The sequence below is a fragment of the Nycticebus coucang genome, chromosome 7 (genome assembly GCF_027406575.1).
Source record: "Nycticebus coucang isolate mNycCou1 chromosome 7, mNycCou1.pri, whole genome shotgun sequence".
NCBI lineage: Eukaryota > Metazoa > Chordata > Mammalia > Primates > Lorisidae > Nycticebus > Nycticebus coucang.
Genome location: NC_069786.1, coordinates 6,600,425 through 6,614,226, shown reverse-complemented (window position 1 = coordinate 6,614,226; position 13,802 = coordinate 6,600,425).

Genomic DNA, 13,802 nt, shown 5'->3' with positions numbered 1-13,802 from the left:
ATCCTTCAGAGGCAGGTCTCACAGTGCCCCCTGACAACAGTTCCCAAGGGATGCAGGAGTCCTTGAACCTGTCCTAAGGATGGAGGTCTGATCCCGGCAGGTGGAACTAAGACAGTTGTGCCTCAGGCCCCCGGTAAAGAGACCCACCCTCACGACCTTCCCACAATGGCTGCCTCCTGGGAACTGGGACCTTCCCAGTACGGTTGCCTTGCCTGCTGAAAAACAGATGGCAAATCCACTCCAACCAGCACTCAAATCTGGCTGCTGCATACTGTTCAAGTCCATCCATTCTCCCAAGCTTTCCATTTAATGTGCAGCTTCCCCTGAGAACTGCAAACTACAGAAAGGCTTCCTCCCTTCCCTGGGCTACCCATTCTCGCTGGCTCCCAAACACTTGCCTAGTGTATCAGTTCTCCACCACTCCAGATCACACACTGTCTCCAGCATTATCACCACCTCACTGGGTATCCCAAGCCACAACTCTGGGTAGGGTCCATGCGCCAGGTATGGCTTGGTTCTCTTTCTTTCCCCATACTAGGAGAGATTGGCTGAATGATCCTTCTAGTTCACCATCTTACTCCACCCCCCAATAAAATTAATTTTAATGTGTTGACCTTATATTGCCTACATTTCATGCTAATTCTTTACACGATAGACTGTTTGGGATTTATTGCATTACACAGATCTATCATTTTGCAAATGATAGTTTATTTCTTCTTTTTCCATCCTAATTTATTTTTACTTTTTTTCTCACCTTGATTGCACTGGCTAGACTGTTCCAAACAATACTGAGTGGAAATGATGACAGTGGCATTCCTTTCTTATTTGCCAGTCTTAGGAGGAAAGCTTACAACATGTCATCATTAAGTACGAGTTTGCTTTTAATTTCTAAAGATATTTTCAACATGTTAAAGATCTTCACATTTATTTCTAGTTTGCTAAGAGTTTTTGTCGTCAATGAAAACTGAAACTTTATCAAGTGATCTTTCTGACCTATTTAGATATTCACATAATTGCTCTTCTTTATTCTGATAATGTGATGAATTACATTATTTCCTAATGATATAAAAAACTTAATATGTTTTCCTTTTTTGAAAATATTTTTTGTTTTCAAAAACTACATTTATTTCAGATTAATGTGAGAGTACAAACAACCAGATCAAAATATTTGATTTTGTTAGATGAACTCCCTCTTATGGTCATGTCCCACACATAAAAGGTGTGCCAAACACCCCACCCTGTGCCCATTCAGTGAGAGTACCCCAACCTCTCCTCCTCCCTTGGTATCCCTCCTCCTAAATGGTATTGAAATGAGTTCTTCTCCTATGTTGACATGCATCAGATCATCTGCTGGCTTCATATTTGTATTGAGTACATTGGATATTTGATTTTCCATTCTTGTGATACTTTACTAAAGAGAAGGTGTTTCAACTCCATCCAAGATATTACAAAAGATGTGAAGTCTCCATCTCTTTATGGCTGAATAGTATTCCACGGTGTGCATGTACCACAATTTGTTAATCCATTTCTAAGCTGATGGGCATTTAGGTTGTTTCCATGTCCTGGCAATTGTAAATTGAGCTGTGATAAACAGTCTAGTGCAAATGTCCTTATGATAAAAGAATTTTTTTTTCTTCTGAGTAGATGCCCAGTAATGGAATTGCAGGATCCAGGAGATCTAGTTTGAGATCTTTGAGGATTCTCCATATTTCTTTCCAAAAAGGCCGTATTAGTTTGCAGTCCTGCCAACAGTGGAAAGTGTTCCCTTCTCTCCACATCCACACCAGCATCTGCAGCTTTGGGGGAAATATTTGGTTGAGGGCTTTTTGCAATTATGTTTATGAGTGGAATTGTCATGTAATTTTCCTTTTGTATGATGTTTATTCTAATCTCATGGTACTAAATGGGAGAACTCTCACTTTTTCTAAGGTCTGCAGCAATTTTGGTAAAATATGTCTTATTTCTTCTTAAAATTTTCTGAAGAATTCACCAGAAAAGCTATCTGAATCTAGAAATTTCTTTGTGAGAAAGATTTTAAGGAAAAATTCAATTTTTTCACAGACATAGGAAAACATGCAATTTTTATTTTTTATGTTACTTTTAATAAGCTGTGTTTTTGTCTTTCGGAAATTTATTTCATCTAAATTATCAAATTTAAGGACAAAGTCATGCATGACATTTCTTGCCATCTTTTTAGTGGCATTAAAATCTGTAGTTATGTTCCATTCCTGACACTGATTTATATATGATTTTATTCCTGATATTTCCCAAACAAGTCTTTTAGAAATTTATTTCATCTAAATTATTAAATTTAAGGACAAAGTCATGAGTGACATTTCTTGCCATCTTTTTATTGGCATTAAAATCTGTAGTTATGTTCCATTCCTGATTATGATTTATATATGATTTTATTCCTGGTATTTCCCAAACAAGTCACATGGCCATGCCAGCTTCAGGAGGCTGAGAAGTACAATTGCCCCATATTCTCATAAGCAGAAAGCCAGTCACCACATAAAATAATGGTTACCACACTCCATTTTCAAGAGCACAAAGGCTATTTAGAAGGAGACATCCGGATTCAAACTCCTAAGTCAGGAACGAAGCAGGGCACCACTTCTCAGGAGAGTGGGCAGTTTCCCTGGTGGGACCTGACCACTGCCCTTCCATCCTGCTTATAAGCAGGCACAGTGCCCTGGAGCCCCAGCAGTCTTGAGCCCTGCCCTGACCCTGGGCAGGCACAGATTACTAGGTCAAACACACAGTGGCTTTTAGCTAAATAGACAGCTCTTAACATAGGTTGCAACTGTCTTTTATTTCAAAAGTTAACAATTCTCCCTAGAAAAGTTTTTCACTGAGCAAGTCAGCCTTAAACTTATGAGAAAATTACTCTTAGGTAAATGAGATAAACTTTTAAAAATCCATTTTCCATTTCTGAAATGAGAACTCAAATTCTCCCCACACTTTGTTTCATGATACAGATTGGAAATAGTATCAATTTTCTGCCAGTATATTAAAACACATTTTTATTAACTAGTAATTGCAGTGAGACTTGGAAATCAGGAACAAAATGCTTCTGGAGAATTGAAAATATGTATTTCTGATTTCTTTAATAAAAATAATAACTCTATAGTTACTGTAGTTTCTTATGTTTGTCCATCCTGAAATAGCAGTGCACAGTAGAAATTTTCTTAACCTCTTGCCAATATTTTAACATCAAGAAGCTCAAGATTGGCTCAGTGCCCATAGCTCAGTGAGTAGGGTGCCAGCCACATACATCAAGGCTGGCAAGTTCGAGCCCAGCCCAGGCCTGCCAAATAATGACAACTGCAACAGAAAATAGGTGGGCATTGTGGTGGGCGCCTGTAGTCTCAGCTATTTGGGAGGATTGCTTAAGCCCAAGAGTTTGAGATTGCTGTGAGCTGTGATGCCACAGCACTCTACTGAGGGCAACATAGTAACACTCTGTCTCAAAAAAAAAAAGCTCAAGGTCATAGGTAGGTAACTCTAAAGACCACAAATTATTAACCTCACTGTTAGTGCATTAACTTCAGTGGCATTTCATTAAAAAGGAGATAGCATAGCATGACACAGTTTGTCAAAACCTAATCAAAACATCTCAACCTGGGAAATGCAAAAGAGAATTGAAAAGTGCCTGGACTGCAGAAGCAGATGCACGAGATCCAAATACCAGCCTCACCAGTGGAGACTGAAAATCTCACTCTCACTGGACATCAGCTGCCTTACTTGTATGAAGACTAGCTTGAAAAACTGCTGTGAGGATTAACTGTGAAAAATATAAGTCAAATGCTTAGCATAGATTCTGGAACATTGGTGGTATGCCCATGGAGAAATTGGATAACACCTTGACAGATGATGAAAATTAACATCACCACTGAGAAACAGATGGATGCCATGTGCCTCTAGAGGTGCTGGCCTGAGAAGGACACAGCTTCGCCTCTCTAGAATTCTGGCCTAAGATGTTATAAACCATATCTAGCCAAGAGGAAACATCAGGCAAACCTAAAATTAAAAATATTCTTTCTTTCTTTTGTTTTGTTTTTGTGAGACAGAGTCTCACTCTGTTGTCCAGGCTAGAGTGCAGTGGCATCACAGCAACCTCAAACTCCTGGTTTCAAGTGATCCTTCTGCCTCAGCCTCCCAAGTAGCTGAGACTGTAAGTCCCAGCTGTAGTGACAATGCCTGGCTAATTTTTCTATTTCTAGTTGAAATGTGGTCTTGCTCTTGTCAGGCTGGTCTCAAACTCCTGAACTCTAGGGAACCTCCCATCTCAGCCTCCCAGAGTGCTAGGATTACAGGTGTGAGTGAGCCACCCTGACTGGCCAAGGAACAGTCTAAGTTTAAAAGTGTGTGTAGCGGGGAGAAGTGACTACATTGTTAAAAAATGCCAAAGTTATAAAAGACAAGAAAAGGCAACAGAAATGTTTCAGATTAGAAATTAAAGAGGCACAGCAGATCCATGCAAGACCTGATCCTAAAATGGACCTCGTACTGGAGCAGAGGAAATGTTGTAAAGGACATTCCTGTGCCAGTTAACAAAATTCAGCTGTGGTCAACACATAGGAAAAAGGTTAAATTTACTAAAGTCAATGTTTATACCAAAGAATGTATGACAATGCCTTTTTCTTAGGAAATACACAAAAAAGTAGTTAGAGATAACTAAATGGCTAAGGAAAAATAAATTTGTATAGAGAGAAAGAAAGGGAAAACAAATGATAAAACAAATTGAATAAAAGGTTAACAGTAAGTGGATCTTGTTAAAGGGTATGAATATTCAATATTCTATTTTGATTCTTGCAACTTTTCTACAAATTTAAAAGTATTTTCAAATAAAAGTTTTTTTCATTTCTTTCTTTTTTTTTTTTGAGACAGAGTCTCCCTATCTCGCCCTAGGTAGAGTGTTGTGGCGTCACAGCCCACAAGAACCTCTAACCCTTGGGCTCAAGCAATTCTCTTGCCTCAGTCTCCCAACTAGTGGGGACTACAGGTGCCTGCCACAACACCTGGCTATTTTTCTTTTTTTTTTTTTTTTTTTGGTTGTATTTGTCATTGGTGTTTGGCAGGCCCAGGCTGGATTCAAACCCGCCAGCTCTGGTGTATGTGGCTGGCACCCTAGCCACTGAGCTACAGGCACTGAGCCAAATAAAAGTTTTTTAAGTGCTTTAGTGACAATAAGGATACCTATGAAAAATATATATGTGAAGGGTTTTCAAAAATTATTCCATGAAATATGAGTGGAAATAAAAGTGGTTATATAAATGAATTTTTATAGAACACATAATTTGAAAATTTGAAATGTGTTTATATAGTCAAATAAATTAGTTAAATATTTTTATTTGATTCTCAACTTGGCCATTGTTGGCTTCAAAGAAAAGGCAACACCTTGCAATACACCTACCTAACAAAGGATGTGAAAGATTTCTACAAAGAGAACTATGAAACCCTAAGAAAAGAAATAGCCGAAGACATTAACAAATAGAAGAACATACCACACTGAAGGTTGGGAAGAATCGACATTGTTAAAACATCTCTACCCAAAAACAATCTACAGATTTAATGCAATCCCCATTAAAGCACCAACATCATACCTTGAAGAAGTTGAAGAAATAGTTCTTCGTTTCATATGAAAACAGGAAAAAAAATAGCCAACGGCAACTCTAAGAAATAAAAACAAAGCTGGAGGCATCCTGCTACCAGATTTTAGGTTATACTACAAGTCTATAAGTGATCAAAACAGCATGGTATTTGCATAACAACAGAGACATAGATCTATGGAACAGAATAGAGAACCCAGAGATGAAACCACCTTCATGTCACCATTTGATCTTCAATAAACCAAACAAAAGCATACAGTGGGTAAAGAATCTCTATTTAATAAATGGTGTTGGGAGAACTGTTAGCCACATGTAAAAGACTAAAACTGAACCTGCATTCTTCACTACTTACAAAAATTAACTCACTCTGGATAAAAGATTTAAATCTAAGAAACAAAATGATAAAAACTCTAGAAGAAATCATAGGGAAAACTCAGGATGATATCGGCCTGGGGAAGGAGTTATGAAGAAGATCCACTGGCAATTGCAACAACAACACAAATAAATAAATGAGACCTGATCAAGCTAAAAAGCTTCTGCACAGCTAAGGTCACAATAAGCAAAGCAAACAACCTTCAAAATAGGAGAAGATATTTGCATGTTACAAATCTGACAAGGGGCCAATAACCAGAATCTACAGAAAACTCAAACTAATCAATAAGAGAAGTGTACATAGGGAGAGAGAGCAGGATGGCGGCCGAGTAACAGCTTCCTTGCATCTGGACACCGTGAGTCTGGGGACAAAGGACTCCAGGCACCTCTGGCTGGTGGGATCTGCCTATCATCACTCCTGTGAGGATACAGGGAGTCAGCAGAGACTTCTGGACCCCAAGACGAGGACTAAAACAGTGGAAAACGGCAAGTCGTCGCGTGTGTTCATTCGGTCTAAACCCGCCCGCAACTGTAAGTTCAGTAGCAGTGAGACTGCAAACTGCAAAGGCCTTACCTGTGAACTGTTTTAGTGTCTTTGGACTTGGCACTCAGTTGAACTGCCTTGGGGAGAACCTGAGTGGGAGTGTGGAGAACTCTGGCCATTGTCTAGGGCCCCAGTCTGAGTCACTGAGCCAGACGGAGCTAATAATGTTTGGCTGTGGGCCACAGGGAGCCATTGTGAGTGATCTGCCCTGGCAAGCTCCGCCCTTAGGGTTGCAGAGCCAGAATCCGGGTGGGAGCTGGTAACCCAGCGATCTGAGCCACCTTGCAGCCCTAACCCTCAGGGGCAGAGTGAGACTGGTTTTGGCACACTGGGTAAGTGGATAGCCACTTCAGCACTGATTCCAGCGACAAGCACTTTCCTGGGAAAGCTTCTGCTCAGCAAGTTTAAAAGTTCAAAGTGCCTTTTAAGTGGGCTGAAGAGAGATTTAGGGTGTCTACCTGCTGGGGTTTAAGAAATCAGCAGCCTCCAGATATCAGAACTATGATTAAAATCTCATACTCCAGACGACCACATGTTGCCCAGACAATATTCAACAACATAAACATACTGCTTTGTTTTTGGTTGTGTGTGTGTGTTTTTCTTTTTTTTTTTTTTTTGGTTTCATTGTTTTTTTGTTTCTTTTGATGTTGTTGATGTTGTTTCGCTTTTTAATTTTAACCTTTTCCATACAGATCTTTTTTCTCTCTCAATTTTTCTAGTTTAATTATAATTTCCTATTGCTGCCTTTTTCAATAACTAGAACTTCATTTTTGCTAGTGTTTCTACTGCTATTATTTTGTTTTTCACACAATTTTATCCCATAAAGTTTTCTGTTTGCTTGTTTTGGTTTGATTTATAGCATTTTTGTCTTTCCTCTCTACTTGGTGGAGATGGGGTACTGTATCTGATCAGGTTAGCAAAGAGCTGCTGACCTCAAGGGAACCACCCAACTGGGCACCCCCAGAAGGTGGGTTTCTTTAAGGTTGTGTCAAAGCACCCTACTGTACACCTATATTGCTCTGTGTCCCTCTTTCTGTGCTTCTCTTCTTTTTGTCAATATTCCTTTTACCCACCCCTTCTCCTTTCTCTATTTTTTTTTTTTACTCGGTCCTCCTTTCTTTCATCCCTTTCTTGCTCTTCAACCTTCTCAAACTTCTGGTCCTGTACCAAAAGGACTCTCTGAACCCTTAGTCCACAGTAATGAGAACTTAAAGAGCAAGAATAAGTGAAAGGAAAATTAGGGCAAGGAAACAGATAAAAGAAATCACTCGTGAGGAAGAATCAGCAGAAAACTCCAGGCAACATGAAGAACCAGTCCAGAACAACCCCACCAAGGGACCATGAGGTAGCTACTGCAGAGGATTCCACCTATAAAGAAATGTTAGGAATGACAGAAAGGGAATTTAGAATACACATGATGAAAACAATGAAGGAAATGATGGAAACAATGAAGGAAACTGCTAATAAAGTGGAAAATAACCAAAAGGAAATCCAAACACAGACTCGAATAAGAGATGAACGCTATGAAGAATATAAAAAGGATATAGCAGAGCTGAAAGAACTAAAACAATCAATCAGGGAACTTAAAGATGCAATGGAAAGTATCAGCAACAGGTTAGACATGCAGAAGAAAGAATTTCAGGGGTAGAAGACAAAGTTCTTGAGATTACTCAGATAGTAAAAGAGGCAGAAAAGAAGAGAGAGAAAGCAGAACACTCACTGTCAGAATTATGGGACTTTATGAAGCGTTCCAACATACGAGTTATAGGAATTCCAGAAGGGGAAGAAGAATGCCCCAGAGGAATGGAACCCATACTAGAGAAAATTATAAAAGAAAATTTCCCAAATATCACCAAAGATTCTGACACACTGCTTTCAGAGGGATATCGGACCCCAGGTCGCTTCAATTCTAACTGAGCTTCTCCAAGACACATTATGATGAACCTGTCCAAAGTCAAGACAAAAGAAAAGATTCTGCAAACTGCCAGGAGTAAGCGCCACTTGACCTACAGGGGCAAATCCATCAGAGTTACCGCAGACTTCTCTAATGAAACTTTCCAAGCAAGAAGACAATGGTCATCTACCTTTAATCTACTTAAACAGAACAATTTCCAGCCTAGAATTCTGTACCCTGCTAAGCTAAGCTTCAAAATTGACGGAGAAATCAAATCATTACAGATATGCAAACATTGAGGAAATTCACCAAAACAAGACCAGCTCTACAGGAAATACTTCAACCTGTTCTGCACACTGACCACCACAATGGATCAGCAGCAAAGTAAGAACTCAGAAATCAAAGGACAGAACCTAACCTCCACACTGATGCAAAAGATAAAACTAAGCAATGGACTCTCACAAAATAAGGCAAATAGAATACTACCACACTTACCAATTATCTCAATAAATGTTAATGGCTTGAATTCCCCACTGAAGAGACATAGATTGGCTGACTGGATTAAAAAACACAAGCCATCCATTTGCTGTCTGCAAGAAACACACCAGGCTTCAAAAGACAAATTAAAGATCCGAGTCAAGGGTTGGAAGACTATTTTTCAGGCAAATGGAATTCAGAAGAAAAGAGGAGTTGCAATCTTATTTTCAGATACATGTGGATTTAAAGCAACTAACGTCAAAAAAGACAAAGATGGTCACTTTATATTGGTCAACGGAAAAATACAACAAGAAGACATTTCAATTCTAAATATCTATGCACCCAATTTAAATGCTCCCAGATTCTTGAAACAGACCTTACTCAGTCAGAGCAATATGATATCTGATAATACCATCATGACAGGGGACTTTAACACTCCTCTTACAGAGCTGGACAGATCCTCTGAAAAGAAATTAAACAAAGATATAAGAGATTTAAATGAGACCCTAGAACAACTGTGTTTGATAGACGCATATAGAACACTCCATCCCAAAGATAAAGAATATACATTCTTCTCATCACCCCATGGAACATTCTCCAAAATTGATCATATCCTGGGACACAAAACAAATATCAACAGAATCAAAAGAATTGAAATTTTACCTTGTATCTTCTCAGACCATAAGGCACTAAAGGTGGAACTCAACTCTAACAAAAATGCTCCACCCCACACAAAGGCTTGGAAATTAAACAATCTTCTGTTGAATAACAGATGGGTGCAGGAAGAAATAAAACAGGAAATCATTAACTTCCTTGAGCATAACAACAATGAAGACACGAGCTACCAAAACCTGTGGGATACTGCAAAAGCAGTTTTGAGAGGAAATTCATGGCTTAAGATGCCTACATTAGAAAAACAGAAAGAGAGCGCATCAACAATCTCGCAGGCCATCTTATGGATTTGGAAAAAGAAGAACAAGCTAAGCCTAAACTCAGTAGAAGAAAAGAAATATCCAAAATCAAATCAGAGATCAAAGAAATTGAAAACAAAAGAATCATTCAGAAAATTAATGAAACAAGGAGTTGGTTTTTTGAAAAAATAAATAAAATAGATAAACCATTGGCCAGACTAACGAGAAATAGAAAAGTAAAATCTCTACTAACCTCAATCAGAAACGATAAAGGGGAAATAACAACTGATCCCACAGAGATACAAGAGATCATCTCTGAATACTACCAGAAACTCTATGCCAGAAATTTGACAATGTGAAGGAAATGGATCAATATTTGGAATCACACCCTTTCCCTAGACTCAGCCAGGAAGAAATAGAGGTCCTGAACAGACCAATTTCAAGCACTGAGATCAAAGAAACAATAAAAAATCTTCCAACCAAAAAATGCCCTGGTCCAGATGGCTTCACACCAGAATTCTATCAAACCTTCAAGGAAGAGCTTATTCCTGTACTGCAGAAATTATTCCAAAAAATTGAGGAAAAAGGAATCTTCCCCAACACATTCTATGAAGCAAACATCACCCTGATACCAAAACCAGGAAAAGACCCAAATAAAAAGGAGAATTTCAGACCAATCTCACTCATGAATATAGATGCAAAAATTCTCAATAAAATCCTAGCCAATAGATTACAGCTTATCATCAAAAAAGTCATTCATCATGATCAAGTAGGCTTCATCCCAGGGATGGAAGAATGGTTTAACATACGCAAGTTCATAAACATTATCCACCATATTAACAGAGGCAAATATAAAGATCACATGATCCTCTCAATAGATGCAGAAAAAGCATTTGATAAAATCCAGCATCCTTTTCTAATTAGAACACTGAAGACTATAGGCATAGGTGGCACATTTCTAAAACTGATTGAAGCTATCTATGACAAACCCACAGCCAATATTTTACTGAATGGAGTAAAACTCAAAGCTTTTCCTCTTAGAACTGGAACCAGACAAGGTTGTCCTCTGTCACCTTTACTATTCAACATAGTGCTGGAAATTCTAGCCAATACAATTAGGCAAGACAAGGAAATAAAGGGAATCCAAATGGGAGCAGAGGAGGTCAAACTCTCCCTCTTTGCTGACGACATGATCTTATACTTAGAGAACCCCAAAGACTCAACCACAAGACTCCTAGAAGTCATCAAAAAATACAGTTATGTTTCAGGATATAAAATCAATGTCCACAAGTCAGTAGCCTTTGTATACAAGGCAAGATGAGAAGCTAATTAAGGACACAACTCCCTTAACCATAGTTTCAAAGAAAATGAAATACCTAGGAATATACCTAATGAAGGAAGTGAAGGACCTCTATAAAGAAAACTATGAAATCCTCAGAAAGGAAATAGCAGAGGATATTAACAAATGGAAGAACACACCATGCTCATGGATGGAAAGAATCAACATTGTTAAAATGTCTATACTTCCCAAAGCAATCTACCTATTCAATGCCATTCCTATCAAAATACCAACATCATACTTTCAAGATTTGGAGAAAATGATTCTGCGTTTTGTATGGAACTGGAAAAAACCCCGTATAGCTAAGGCAGTTCTTAGTAATAAAAATAAAGCTGGGGGCATCAGCATACCAGATTTTAGTCTGTACTACAAAGCCATAGTGCTCAAGACAGCATGGTACTGGCACAAAAACAGAGACATAGACGCTTGGAATTGAATTGAAAACCAAGAAATGAAACTAACATCTTACAACCACCTAATCTTCGATAAACCAAACAAGAACTTACCTTGGGGGAAAGACTCCCTATTCAATAAATGGTGTTGGGAGAACTGGATGTCTACATGTAAAAGACTGAAACTGGACCCACACCTGTCCCCACTCACAAAAATTGATTCAAGATGGATAAAGGACTTAAATTTAAGGCATGAAACAATAAAAATCCTCCAAGAAAGCATAGGAAAAACACTGGAAGATATTGGCCTGGGGAAAGACTTCATGAAGAAGACTGCCATGGCAATTGCAACCACAACAAAAATAAACAAATGGGACTTCATTAAACTGAAAAGCTTCTGTACAGCTAAGGAGATAATAACCAAAGCAAACAGACAACCTACACAATGGGAAAGGATATTTGCATATTTTCAATCAGACAAAAGCTTGATAACTAGGATCTATAGAGAACTCAAATTAATCCACATGAAAAAAGCCAACAATCCCATATATCAATGGGAAAGAGACATGAATAGAATCTTCTCTAAAGATGACAGACAAATGGCTAACAAACACATGAAAAAATGTTCATCATCTCTATATATTAGAGAAATGCAAATCAAAACAACCCTGAGATATCATCTAACCCCAGTGAGAATGGCCCACATCACAAAATCTCAAAACTGCAGATGCTGGCGTGGATGTGGAGAAAAGGGAACACTTTTACACTGCTGGTGGGACTGCAAACTAGTACAACCTTTCTGGAAGGAAGTATGGAGAAACCTCAAAGCACTCAAGCTAGACCTCCCATTTGATCTTGCAATCCCATTACCGGGCACCTACCCAGAAGGAAAAAAATCCTTTTATCATAAGGACACTTGTACTAGACTGTTTATTGCAGCTCAATTTACAATCGCCAAAATGTGGAATCAGCCTAATTGCCCACCAACCCAGTAATGGATTAACAAGCTGTGGTATATGTATACTATGGAATACTATTCAGCTATTAAAACAAACGGAGACTTTACATCCTTCGTATTAACCTGGATGGAAGTGGAAGACATTATTCTTAGTAAAGCATCACAAGAATGGAGAAGCATGAATCCTATGTACTCAATTTTGATATGAGGACAATTAATGACAATTATGGTTATGGGGGGGAAACAGAAAGAGGGAAGGAGGGAGGTGGGTGGGGCCTTGGTGTGTGTCACACTTTATGGGGGCAAGACATGATTGCAAGAGGGACTTTACCTAACAATTGCAATCAGTGTAACCTGGCTTATTGTACCCTCAATGAATCCCCAACAATAAAAAAAAGAAAAAGAAATGAAAAAAAAAAAAAAAGCTGTGGTATATGTATACCATGGAATACTACTCGGCTATTGAAAAAAATGGAGACTTTACATCCTTCGTATTAACCCGGATGGAAGTGGAAGACATTATTCTTAGTAAAGCATCACAAGAATGGAGAAGCATGAATCCTATGTACTCAATTTTGATATGAGGACAATTAAGGACAATTAAGATTATGGGCGGGGAGGAAAAGCAGAAAGAGGGATGGAGGGCGGGAGTGGCGCCTTGGTGTGTGTCACACTTTATGGGGGCAAGACATGATTGCAAGAGGGACTTTACCTAACCATTGCAATCAGTGTAACCTGGCTTATTGTACCCTCAATGAATCCCCAACAATAAAAAATGAAACCTTAAAAAAAAAAAGAAAGAAAGAAAAGTGTACATAGGCTTGGCGCCTGTGGCTCAAGCAGCTAATGTGCCAGGTTCGAATGAGCTGGCAGGTTCGAATCCAGCCCAGGCCCACCAAACAACAATGACGGCTGCAACCAAAAAATAGGTGGGCATTGTGGCAGGTGCCTGTAGTCCCGGCTACTTCGGAGGCTGAGGCAGGAGAATCGCTCGAGCCCAGGAGTTGTAGGTTACTGTGAGCTGTGATGCCACGGCACTCTACCCAGGACAACAGCTTGAGGCTCTGTAAAAAAAAAAATTTAAAAAATTAAAACGTAAATAACCCAATTGATCACTGGGCAAAAGAAGTGAACATAACCCTCTCACAATAAGACAGAAGAATAGCCAACGAACATATAAAAAAGCAAATCAAAACCACCTTTAGATATCACCTAACCCCAGTGAGAATAGCACACATAACAAAGTCCCAAAGCTACAGACACTGGCAAGGGTATGGAGAGAAGTGAACGACACATTCCCTGT